The 13,554-nt window shown below is 40.2% G+C and overlaps 1 protein-coding gene across 3 annotated transcripts in view; it reads left to right on the forward strand.

Moving 5' to 3' along the window:
- Positions 1-444: 444 nt before the first annotated feature.
- Positions 445-13,554, forward strand: part of TEX55 (testis expressed 55) — a 404,270-nt gene continuing 391,160 nt past the window's right edge. For all 3 annotated transcript variants that reach the window (XM_069202663.1, XM_069202664.1, XM_069202665.1), the window contains exon 1: positions 445-628. The gene's annotated coding sequence lies outside the window, so the exon portion shown is untranslated. The remainder of the gene's footprint in view (positions 629-13,554) is intronic.

Consider the following 13,554-nt stretch of genomic DNA (forward strand, 5'->3'; position numbering starts at 1 on the left):
AACTGGCCAATGAGATTGTACCAAAGTTTACGTGAAAAAGACTATGCAAAAGACAATTGTAACGCCATCTTGGAAGGGAGATTTTTGTGCATATCGAAAAGAAAATGTAAAAATATGATAGCAATTTGTTTTAACTCGAAATATTTCAACACTAGTCTCGGATTTCATATAGTTGGTTGTTACTTTTGTAACAAAAGACTATTCGACAAAAATATCAAACTTCAAGAAAAGTCCGTTATTTGTCAATATATTTATTGGTGAAACCGGCAATCAGTCAATATTTTAAAACGAATGCTGCCTTGCCTAAATGAATATGAAATTATTTTCTCCGCCTGGATGGCCTCCGGTTACCTCCGCTTTCGATTCTCTGCAGTTTACACTGCTTTTTATTCCCATCCAGCCGGAGCTCACTGTGTCCATGGCAACGACGCGTGTGGATATGACACACGCTGCGCTGCTACCTGACAGCGTACTGTTTTCGTCGTATGGTACGCGGTTGCCACGGCGACCATTCTCAGCGTCCTATGGCGGCCTCCAGGGGATATTGCTGAGAAGTCACGCGGCAGAGGGAGCAGGGGAGCTTTGCTTTGCTGCTGCTGGGGGGATTGCGAACACCCGCCGCCACCAGGTAAAAGCAGGGAGCGCCCCCTACCTCATAATGAAAAGAGAGGCTCTGCTTTTCTTGCGGGAGGTCATCTGTTGGTTTGACCTTTGACAATTATTGCCCTCTCTTACCGCCAACAATACAAGTCGTTGTATCCCCTAGGCAGTACTCCACTGCATCTCTCGATGCACCTAGCCTCTCCTGTCCAGTTTATAACTATAAATAAGCTATCCCAATGCCCATCGAATCTTCGTCCAATGGAATTATTTAATTTTAATGTTGTCTGTAAATTGATGCATCTTCTATTGGACCATATGAAGGAATCCAATCTTCACCAACTTTTATGGATACAACCCGGCTTTTTTGTTCTACTGAACTAGATGCGTTTTTCGTAAAAAATTATCGGTCTCTTAAATACATTCCTTCTTTCCACCAAATGTGGTTCCTGATGTCCTTATTCTTCACATCTTTCCAAGTTGTTCATTTCAAGCTAAAATGAGCAATACGTTAATGGGTGCCAGTAATCTAATGCATTCCAACATGTTCTTAAAAAAATAATGAGCCTCTTCTGTCTTGACCTAACGCCCATTTCACTAGAGGATGGGCTGATGCTATAATTATTTAAGACTTTTTAATAATAAGGATTGTGGAATGGCCTCCTAGAGATCATTGCATGCTTTACTAGACACCTGATATCTGGTTCTCCGCCGGACACCATATAATATATTTGGCTACAAATTTTTATTTCTGTACACTGTGTTTTCTATTCCAATGAGATTCCTTCCACTAACGTCTTTGAGAGGGGAGTTTGCTATTCTTTCCAGTACTTATGACTATCTTTAACGATCACATGATAGAGAAAGATAGGTTATTTTCTTTTAATCCTACTTCTCCATCATGAGTATCTCTTCCCTGGAGGATCCAACAGTAATGGAAAATAGCACGGTAAGCTCATACTTCCTCCTATGCTATGAAATTAACTGTCTTTTGTCTTCCACCACATCACACTATGGACACGTTAGAAGTGTCAGTAGTCAGTTTGTGCTCTAAAGAGGTTGCCGCATATCTTTTTCCCATGCCTTAAATGTCTTTCCATTTTGTGATAGAAATCCGCATCATCTCTGATTTTCTAAGGTAGCCTTTTTAATAATAATTGACTTGGGTTTTAAGCCGTTGGGAGAGAGCCCTCTTGGCTAAATTTCGACTAGCAACCATTATATCTCTGCTCTTATGCCCTCTGGGCAAGTATGACAAAGTCTTCATCTTAGTGTGTCCGTGCTCTGGTCCTCAGTCCAAACTCTAGATCATTTTGTCTTTTTCTGTAAATTCTATGAACCTCAGACTAAAAAGCTTTTAAAACGTGTTCTTAAATTGTATAGCTTCTCATCGTATAGGCTTGCTATGTAATTCCTCTGCCTGCTGGCAATCCTCTGGTCTGTTTTCATATGGGATGTTTTTTTAAATCACCTTTACGAAAACGTAATTTATTGTCTGTTTGATATCTCCCCCATTCCAGCTGAGCACTTTTAATGTATTATGTTATTATCTATTCCTTGGTATGTAGCTGTAAATCATATGATTGTATTTATCCAACTGCATTAAGCACATCCTTGATTTGACTTGAAAACTTGCCTTGTGATCGTACAATTCAAAGGCTTGTATAGTGATGATGGTATGGTTTTAATCTGAAGACGGCTTGTGAATTTTTGTTTTCAATGTTATCCATTGTATTTTTGCATGCATGAATTGTATCTTTCATGATCGTCTTTCTAAATGATCATATGAAGATTATTGATTGATTGAATGTTAATTGTATTATTTTAATGAGAAAAAAAAATCAAACCAGTTAATGGTGCCTTTACAAAGGCATTTCTGTAAAAGGAAAAAATGACTTCTGGTATCCCACTGATAGCCAGATAATGTGGATGTTACTGGGTGCACCACTCCCACACCAGATACACAATCACAGTTGATTAATTAGCTATATTTTTCCTTGCTAATACTTTCTCTTTCACTGGACCATCCGAGAGTGCCTGTAAGAAATTTAGTAAGCTGCAAACAATAATTTTTAAATTGTATACACTTATTTAATAAATCAGTTTTCTAGAGTCAATAAAGAGAGTTTTAGTAGTTTTGAAATATTTATTTTAAATGAATGAATATCATTTTAATAATCAAGCATAAGGTTACAGAACCACATATAAAGGGTGTCCTGAATCTGTCCCTACTCTGTTCGACTCTGTCTTTCAAAATGTGGTAAGTTGGAATAATACTGTCTCGTAGCCTGGGAAAGTTAGAAAAGAACATTCAGTCTGTTTCATTAACTAGGATTTCACGGTTATCTACTCGTGCTTGTGGCTATCACACTGTTCTGAAACAATGTATTGACTCTTTTTCTCTCTCAGCCTCAATACAGTATCTGCAGTGGAAAGAATAAACTCTGTCGTATTTTATAGCTCTGTAGCCAGACAGTTCTCATGAAATTCATACACTCAAACCTTTTCTCCTTAGCCAATGCAGTCAACTCAGGGCGGCTACTCTAGAATATCGTCTCAATCTTTTTATAGCTCAGTTGTCGTATAACGCTCTATATTCACCTGTGGCCCTCCGCTCTGACAGCATCAGTTGCAGAAGAAGTGGTGGCTCAAAGCCAAGGACACTGTGGTCGTCTCTCGCTCTCTATCCTCTCACACTCGCCTTCTCTTTCCCTAGGACACCTTTTATACTTATTTTGATCCATACATTTACTAACAAAATTATACATTTTTTGAGATGTTGAAGAATTAAACAATGCTTCTCTTGGCAAGCAGCAGGTATTGGATACTTTCTCATGCATTTCTTAACCTCTGCAAGAACAATTTTACATACATAAGTATAATGCCCACTCAATTCCCATTATTCATATAATGTTAATGTTTCAATCACACAGGCTGTTGTTATTTTCTAAATACACGTCAGTGCACACCAAAGCAGTTTAGTAGGTGGGTAATGGTGTACGTGATACTGTCTCTATTGTTTAAAGTCAGGTTTGTAGCGTCTTTCAAGTCAAGAAGAGATTATAGAAGATAATTTCATAGAAATATGTGCCAGCCTAGCAAGTTTTGCAAATCATGCAGCAAGGGGTTACATAAAGTTCAGAGCATGCTTTTAAACGTTTAAGCAACAACAGTGTCTAGGCCTAGCAAATCATAATAGTAATTAGTATTATGATTTTAGTTTTCTATTGGGGGCCTTATCAATGTCTATCAATCAATCCAGTGATGATGCACATAATAGAGAGCTAGAATTACAGGTAGCATTTTCTTCTGAACGGATGTTTGAGAATGAGATATTGAACACTGACATAATATCATTAATGCTGGCTGCACGGATACCAGATTTCTAAAGAGTGTGGTTGTCAAACAGCTAGTTTCACCATTTCCCCATTTTGCCAAATGCTTAAATTAAGATGGGTAAAGAAGGAAATGTATGAAATTATGGGCCACCAGAGTAGTTGAAGAGAAGAACACATTTGCACATGTTAGCGGTGGATGAATGCCCAGCAAGATTACTTTTAGGTAAAGAGAGGAATCAAAGATATTACAAAGTTATTGGAAAGGATTGATAGGTGAATTAAGTGCTCCCAATTGCTAGATATCAAGAATCATTTTGAACACTTCTTTTTGTGGAGATGCGGAATTCAAAATTCTCAAGGTATGCAATTTGTATGTAGCTTGGTATGTCATGACAAGAGCCTTCAGCCCGGGCTCTCTATACCTTCAGACGTTTCCCCACTTTAAAAAAAACACTTGTGAGGAGATATTTAAGTTGTTCCAGCCTTAAAATGTGGAATACTCTCTGATATCAGTTCCATCAAATATTGACTGCATACCTTAATGTTATATTGAGTGTTTTGGATAGGCCTGTGTGCTGTGGTGTTTTGCTGTCTGTGTGTTGTCCTAGCACCATGATACCACTTGCTGTAAGTACCTTCTACCAAACAAATGATTAAAATAGAGAAATACAGGCATACATCCAGTCTGTGTGAGCTGGGAACGAAAGTCAATGTATTAAAGTGAATTAAATCCTCTGTTTATGATTGATTCCAGGTTATTACTGTGTGTCCCTTTCAGTCAGCACTGCTTACTATCCAATGTGGAGTTGGAACAGCTTGGCATTGTCCTCTTTATTCTTTAACATATATGTGGTTCTCCTAGTTAAACTCCTTCATCCTTTCTATGTATTTTATGTATTACGCCCATGATACCTCACTTATTTTAAACTAATACTCAGGCAGCACTGCTTACAAAATCTCCATAAAGTGTCTCCCAAGTAGTGATCAGTGATTGGGTGAGAAGAGACTTATTGTGAGTCTCTTAAAACCCAAGGTTTTGATGGTGGGGTGCCCGGATACTGACTCGCCTCAGGAGTTCTTGCCATCAGCCATTTGAGCCAGCCAGCTTGCAATGCGCCATATATTAACACTATTGTTGTTTTGCTGGCTCAACATCTTTCCCTTGATCACAGAATATTTCAGAGTAGATTAATTTGACAAAGGAGCATTATTTTGTGACACCTTTAAGAAAGTATATATATATATATATATATATATATATATACACACACGCGTCTTAGTAAAAAAAAACTGTATATCCAACAAAATGTTATCATGACAGTAAAATAAAAGAAATTATGTGCAACAGCCGTTATAGAACAGCGCTCTGACTGTGTGGTGGGTTAAAGCATCCAAATGGTACACAACTGAAAGAACATGTCTAATGGATACATTTTCAATTTTTCTCACTATTAAGGCCTTACACATAAGATCCTACCATCAGCTAAACAAGGCCCGGAATGCACATATACACAAAACCAATAAAATGAGTGAGCGTGTTTGTGGTAAACCTAATGGTCACCTTTAAAATGTCACTGTTATGTAAAATGAGGCATATTTTAGGCACAGAGGCTTTAACCCTTACAAACTTAAAATGTATGCTTCGATGGTAGAGGTACTCGCCCAACAATATAAGGCAGTTACATGTAATTTACCATGGTAATTTCAGAATGACGGCTTGAGTTTTAGCCCGTATAATAAAACCAGATAGAATTAAAAGTCAAAAATTGTCAGGTGGTCGTCCTTGTTTTTTAATGAAAAAGTATTTGAAAAAAATGTTTATGTAAAGGTAAAGATCTCTCTCCACTCCCCTCTATTTACTACTTCAGGTCGAGCGCAATGTTCTGCTGATAAGTCTTTGCATCCACAAAGTCAGTTCTAAGTCATAAAAATGTGGGCATCTCGTCCCCTTCATGCCCGTCCCAGCATTGAGTTTGGGTTGTCCAGGGCCTACCTTAGGAGTTGCATATTTGTTAAAAAAAGGGAAGATTTTATATTGTTTTATGCAGTACCAAAACAATTATAAAATCAAGGTGCAAAGCAATATAAATATCAAAACAAATTAGAAAAATTAGTAAAATGTAATAAACAAAATGACAAAAGTCTAATAAGGGGAACTGGAGATATGAAGTTTTAATTATTAATAGCTCCAAGAAGCACGAAGTGCTAATGATAATCAGTGGTCACAGTAGACTAGGACCAATGCACAATTTGAGCCTGACCACAATATAACACAGGTCAGATACACTAACATTTTACCCTCTGATTTAGTACTTTAAGTCCCAATCCACTACAGGAGTACACTACACTTTTAAAGTCCCCAGGACCTCAGGAGATATACTTTGAGGTTCATGGGATGTTAGGCAGAGACCAAAAGCAGGGTCCAGCCCAGGACCAGTTGCCACTGGCCAGCTGGGCAGTTGCAGTAAAGGCCTCTTGTAGCTTGTAACCCTGAAGTTTAAACAGCTGGTCTTCCGTATCATGTTTGAAGTCCACTTATTTGCCCTGTGTACAAGAGGGTGCAGGTCCAATTCTTCAGGGCTCCTGTCAGGTCGTAAACAGCAGGTCTAATCCTCTTCTGGTCTTCCTCAGGTCAGTAGTGTTCTGAAGTGGGTGCTTAGATATGCCACATTTATGCTTGGCACAAGCTAATGGTTGGGAATGACTCTGTTGCATGCTGTAACCAATGGAGTAAAATAGGTTGACCTCAATGGAGATGATATCAATTTTTGTCCCTAACACCTGTTATATGTGTGTGTGATTGCCAGCAAAATCGGAACATTGGTGGGTTCAGAAACCAGTGCTAGGCCCACCATCTCAACACATCTGTCTCACCTGCCTGCCTGAGGACCACAGCCACTCAGAGTATTGCTCTGTCTTTGTTGGGATGGTTTAAATGGTCTCTCTTTCCCCATGTCAGAGTTTAGAGCCACTGGCAAGGCTCCACAAGGTTCCATGCGATTGCTGTCAGCGAGCTGCCTCCGCTTTTTGATGGAATGCACAACACCATACAAGGGAAGGGGGAAACCAATGCTGCCTGGCCCGTCATGGTCCAGCAGGAAGAGCGCTGCCGCAGCCCAGTCCCAACCACAAGTCCAGCTGGGCTGTGTCTCCCAGCTCAGTATGCTGCGGATGCACCACAATCTCCCGCCTCGGTCCAGGTCACAGTGTTGCAGCAAGGGGATCGAAGTCTCCTCTGGGAGATTTATGTATCGCTGTACAAGGTGAGGCCTAGGTACACGCAGGTTAAATTTCCCAAATAACATCAGAATGATGCTGGATTTATTTATGAGGTCCTAGAGATGAGGACTAAAGCGTCCTCTTGGTCATCCTACCAGGCCACACCCCCATTACTGGTGACATTTAACTTAAAGGCCCTTGGTGATTTGTGTAACTTATACCAGGCACTTATAGCCAAGTTAAATATACCAATTCAACCATACTTAAAGGAGAAGCACAGGAACATTCCCACTGGTTTGCAGGCGTAAAGTGCACAGAGATCAAAAACCAGCAAAAATATGTCATCCAGCAAAAGGCCAAAAACCTTGGGTGACCCACAGAAATGGCAGATCTCCTTCACAAAGCATGGTAAATTTACTTTTAATTTTCCCTTTCTTCAGTCTGGGGGCTATATCCAATATGCACTGCTTATGTGAAGTACATGGGTCACTGACATCTTTGCTGACGTCACCTAGCTGTGCTTTTAAAAACTCAAACTACATCAGTGCTGTGTTCAACAAGAACTGTACTTAGGATCCAGATGTATAACATTTTCAACATACCTAGATTTTTATGGATATAAGATGCTCACGTTTGCTGCTAGGAAGTTTCAGAACACTACCAATAAAGTACTGTATCATTTGCAGGTCACTAACATTATCAATGATATCCTCATATATACCAGTGAGAATGTAAGACATGTTTGAAAACCAGTTTCAGAAACGAAAGGCAGTGGCCTCAGCCTCAGTACATAGAAACATCAGTCTATGAAGTTCACTTTGAAGCTCACTCTGTGCTTCTTTTGGGAATATTCTTCATTGCAGTGGTGTCAGAGGTAATTCAGAAAAGGTTGAGGATCTCAAGAGTGCCATCATCAACCCCAGAACAGCTTTCTGGACATTTCTCTTTTCTGGTACAGATTCTTGTCCAGCCTTTTGACTGTGGTTCAGTCACTTAGAAAACTTAGAAAGACATCTGAGTAGGTGTGGAACAGCACCCAAAAGAGGGTGTTCACAATATCAGGGTTGCTATGTCTTAAAAAATGACTTTAGTCTATTTTGATCCGGTGCAGACCAGCACTCATGACTGTCAATGCAAGCCTTTCTGACCTGGGATCCCTCTTGTCACAAAAGTTATCAGATGACGATGATCTCCCTGTGGCACAATCAATCATGCTGTGATTTTGAATGTGGAAAAGTATTTTTAGTTTGATATAGAAGCAATCCACGTTCTGTATGCTGCAGACATTTGCATTTATACCTAGAAGGCAGTTCTTTCATTGTCATCACCTATACTAAACGGTTGATCCTCCCCTCTGATGGTGTAGCACCACATCGTCCAGCTCAAATAAAAAAAATCTGCTTCAAATACAGGGAATGGATTTTGAGATGAGCTACATGCTTGATCCTGAGACCACTTCTGATTTTCTCTCCCGCCACCTGTGATCAGCACCTTCGACCTCCGTTCTTTCCACCTGTGCCTATACATTTTGTTCCTACTACTTTTCTTTGAATCTGTCGTCTAAGATTGTCTCGCACTGACTTTTCAGCCATCTTTTTTTCCCTTTACAGTCCCTCCTTTATTTATTTTCATTGCTGCTGTCCTCTTTTTTTTTTTTTTTCTTGTGTCCTCATTTCGTCACCCACGCTTTGGTTGAGAGGAAAAAGACAATGTCCACGGCAAATAGTAGTATGTCTCCAGGTATGCGATCCACACCTCTATTGGGCCGCCCCACCTGTTCTACTTATTGCTCTTTTCCCAATCGACTACCATCAACCAAGTCTTATTATTTTCTTCGAGACCTGATCGTAACCAAAGCAGCACCCAATAGGATGAGGGGTGTTCTAATCATTGGACTTAAGTTTCAAGAAGAGGAGACCGAACAAAGAACCTACAAAGCACAAATTTGATGAACTACTGATAAACATTTTCCCAGTCCACCCAAAAGTTGTCTCTTCTAGAGAAAGGACCTCGTTGTTCCATTTTGCACAGTCGATTTACAGATGTTTGCCAATCCTGAACAAGGGGGGGCTGAGGATCCACCCATTTACGACATATTTCTTGTCTAGCTAAAAGCATTAATACAAACAACAAGTGCTCCTGATGTACTGACATTCTCTGGTAATTTATACCCTGTTCACAAACCCCAAACACCACCATAGAAAGATTTATTTTTAAGTTTACATTAAAGATTACCTTTAGGATGCTTCCTATATCCTCCCAATATTTCAACAACCTTGAACATTGCCAAAACATGTGAACGTCATCTGCCTTGTCTTCCCCACACCTCGGACAGTTTTTCTTAACTTTCCCAATAGCTGTTAATCTAGCCGGTGTCCAATAAGCCCTGTGAAGTGTAAACAAATGTTTTTTCTTCAACCCTGCAGGTTTAATAGTAAACCACAGTTCTGAACAAGACCTTTGCCACAATGCTGTAACTTCTAGGGTTGGAAAAATCCCCCCCCCCACTTCAACAAGGGAAGGGATGCACCATCCTCTACTGTTTCCAACAAAGCATGATACCACAAAGCTACTTCTTTTTTAATGACTATCTGGTTTAATTTCCCTTCCCATGAGCTCCTCCCTACTTCTCCTGTTCGTCGAGATTTCACCCAACTAGATATCTGGAAATACTTGAATTTAGAAACTGTCCCTCCAGTACCCTCCTGAAAAGCAGACCAGCTTGACAATTCCGATCCTTCTATAATCTGACCCCATCTTACCGTCCCACTCGATCTCAGAGGAATTGATAGTTTGTCGATAAGACATTCAGGGGTACCGGGTGAATCCCAGATGGGAGCAGAACTACAATAATAAGGTATCTCTAGCACCTTCCGAAAATACATCCAAACATTACATGCCTGTCTGGGGAGCTTCAAACGTACCTTCTTGAAATACTTTGGGTGTCCAAATTTATATAAGAAATGGTCTGCTCCTTCCTCAAGATGTGCCATCAAAGCTCTCCAGGCCAGATCATACTCTGACTTCTTGTTCAATAGCATTCTGGTATTTTTTAGTTGAAAAGCCAAATAATACCTATAAAAGTCAGGGGACGCAATTCCCCCCCACTCTTTCTTTCTACTCATCTTTTTCCAAGAAATCCTTACTCCCTTGGAGGCCCATACAAACGAGGATAGATCTCCCTGTAGTTTTTTAAACCAGCTCCCCTTAAACTCTAGTGGAATTGTGTTAAATAAAAAGGTGAATTTTGGAAGAATGCACATCTTCAAGATATTAGATCTTCCGATTATAGAAAGTGGAAGAGCAGCCCACGCCTTTAGCAGTTTTTTGGTTTCCCTGTAAGTTATGTCAAAATTTAATTTAGGTACCTCATTAAGATCAGTTGTTAATCGGATTCCCAAATATCTGATCTCTTGTTTAACTAAGGGAGAAGCATAAGCCAAGTTCCAACACATAATTTCCGTCTTTTCTGTATTTATAGTGTAACCAGAAAATCTACCAAATTGTTCCATCAGTGTATTAACCATGGGTAGAGTAGACCTAACATCGCTAGTGTATAGCATAAGATCATCCGCGTATAACGATACTTTCTTTTCCCAGCCCCCGATCCGGAATGGGGGAATGTCCTTACAAGACCGCAGAAAGATTGCCAAAGGTTCAATATATAAATTGAAAAGCAAGGGAGATAAAGGACACCCCTGTCGCGTGCCCCGCCAGATCCTGAATTCCTGTGATAGTTGGCCATTAACCAAGACTCTCGCAGAGGGGCATCTATACAGTTCCCTAACGGCCCTAACAAAAGGAATTCCCAAGCCCCCTTTTTCCAACACAGCCCTTAAGAAAGACCAATTAATACGATCAAAGACTTTCGCTGCATCAAAAGTCAAAATCGCTAATGGAGCCTTTTCTTGTTCCGCCAGATCTACTGCAGCGAATAACTCGTGAGTTACCTCATGGAGTTGGCTACCCTTCATAAAACCCTTTTGATCCAAGTGAATCAGATTACCTATAACTTTCCCCAATCTCCTAGATAAAATCCCTGTATACAGTTTGTAATCCGCATTCAACAAGGAAATGGGTCTATAGGATGAACAAGACATTGAATCCTTACCTGGCTTTAACAATAAACAATTTATCGCTTCTCTCCAGGATTTAGGTATCTGTGTCCCCTCTACCAGCATAGAGTTGAATAATTCTAATAGAAATGGAATAAGTTCTTCCCCCAAGACCTTATATAATTCATTAGGTAGGTTATCTGGGCCAACTGCCTTTCCTTTTTTCAAGGCTTTTATGCCTTCAACAAGCTCAGCCTCATTTATCTTACAATTCAATGAAAGCTTTGCTGATTCCTCTAGCGCTGGGAGATGCGCTTTTTCCAAGAATGCTCTGATCGACTCCTCTGAATTTACCAAGCTTTCTGAATATATTTCTTGAAAAAAAGATACAAATGCCCCCTCAATCTCTTCTTGCTCCACACAGATCTGGTTCGTAAGATCTGATTTAACCGATAAAATATACCTTTTAGAAAGGTCCGACTTAACCTTCCAAGCTAACAGTTTACTACAACCTTCTCCATATTCATAGTGTGCATATCGACTACTTTCCCACTTTAACCTATTGCGTTTCTCCAAAAAGGCATCTAAGTCAATCCGAACCTTTCCCTCTTGGCGTGTCAACTGCTCTAATAGGTCATCCTTCCCTTCTAGTCGTGCATTATGCATTAAAACTTGCAGAGTTTTTAATGATGACTCCATATCTCCCAGCTTTTCCCTTCCTTCACGATGCTTGTATATTGCCAGGCTCACAAGCCTTCCTCTAATATAAGCCTTAAACGCATCCCAAACACACCATAAACTTGCTGTTCCTTAATTTAAGTTGAAAAAGTCTCTTGTATCTTTTTTTAACACTTCTACTATTGAGTCATCTAGGAGTAAAGCGCGATTAATTGTACTCCTAATACCCTTACTTACGGCCCTGATATCCAAGTGTAGTTTTACAGCTGAGTGATCCGAAAGGTGTGCTGGGTTATGGGCTACCTTTCTCACCTCTGAGCATACACTTTTATGTATTAAGAAAAAATCTATTCTAGATCTATGCCCATATTTTTTATTGTAAAATGTGTACCTATCTCCTTCACCCCCTTTCCAGTGCCATATATCTATCAATCCTAAATCCTACATGGCTTGCTTCACCTGTACCCTCATTTTAGGTGAATTAACCATACCCCGGGGGGTCGACTTATCATGAGCAGGATCTAACAGTATATTAAAATCCCCACCTAGCACCACTGGGTACCTAGCTAGAAGTAAAATGTTAAATAATTCTTAAAATGGCGTCGGCACTGTGACCCAGTAGCCGCATAAACACACTTCTACCACTACCCATCTCCCCCTAGAGTCAACTTGCACCTCTCCTACCTTAAGCCTTACGGATTTTTTAATCAAGACTGCCACACCTTTAATCACGCTAGTTTGGGAAGAGCATACACTGAATGAAACCCAATTTAACCGTTTAAACCAACTCTCCCACTCATCTTGTTGAAGATGGGTTTCCTGCAATATAATGATCTCCTCCTCTGCCAATCTTAAATATTCAAAAATCTTCCTCCTCCTATGTAACACCCTTAAACCGTTAACATTCCAAGAAAGAAATTTTAATCTTAAATTACCATACTTAGTCATTCCTGAAAAGAAGGAAAAGAAAAATCATGAACACAACTCCCCCTCCTATTAAAGCAAGTTATGAGGACTTTCCTTTTATCATTTTTAACCCACCTAACCCGAACCCAACGCCTACACCCAATGCCTCCCACACCCTCCACCAACACCAACACACAACCAAACCCAAACCCCCCCCCCAGGGGAACCCTCCCTGTTTCTACTAGGATAACCATCCTGTTATCCTCAATTCGAACTCCCCGTCGGACGGGACTTTCCCCTAGATCTCACCGGGACGCCTTAATCTGATCTATGAATGCACTAACCTCCCCCGGATCTCTCATATTATACATTTTATTCTTCCACATGATGCGAAGAGCAGCCGGGAACCTTAATTGAACCGTAGCCCCAAGAGAGCGAAGCTCCCGCATAAAATTTCCCAATTCCCACTGCCTGTCTAACGTTGCTTTGGAGACATCTGATCTTATCCTGAAGGACCAATCTCCCTTGGAGAAAACACCAACTTTAAGGGCTTCAGACAAAATTCTTTCCTTAATAGAGTATGTGTTGAAGTTTATCAAAATCCTCCTGGGGTTTTTCTTTCCGGGATTCTTCTTGAACGGATCCCGATGGACTCTTTGAATATCCTCCTCCAAATTAAGCACTGCTATGTTCGGGATAACCTCCTTAATTAGAGCGATCACGTAGCCCTTAATATCTTCTCCTTCCATTCCCTCGGT

Source organism: Pleurodeles waltl, chromosome 8, assembly GCF_031143425.1.
Source record: "Pleurodeles waltl isolate 20211129_DDA chromosome 8, aPleWal1.hap1.20221129, whole genome shotgun sequence".
In the NCBI taxonomy this organism is placed as follows: domain Eukaryota; kingdom Metazoa; phylum Chordata; class Amphibia; order Caudata; family Salamandridae; genus Pleurodeles; species Pleurodeles waltl.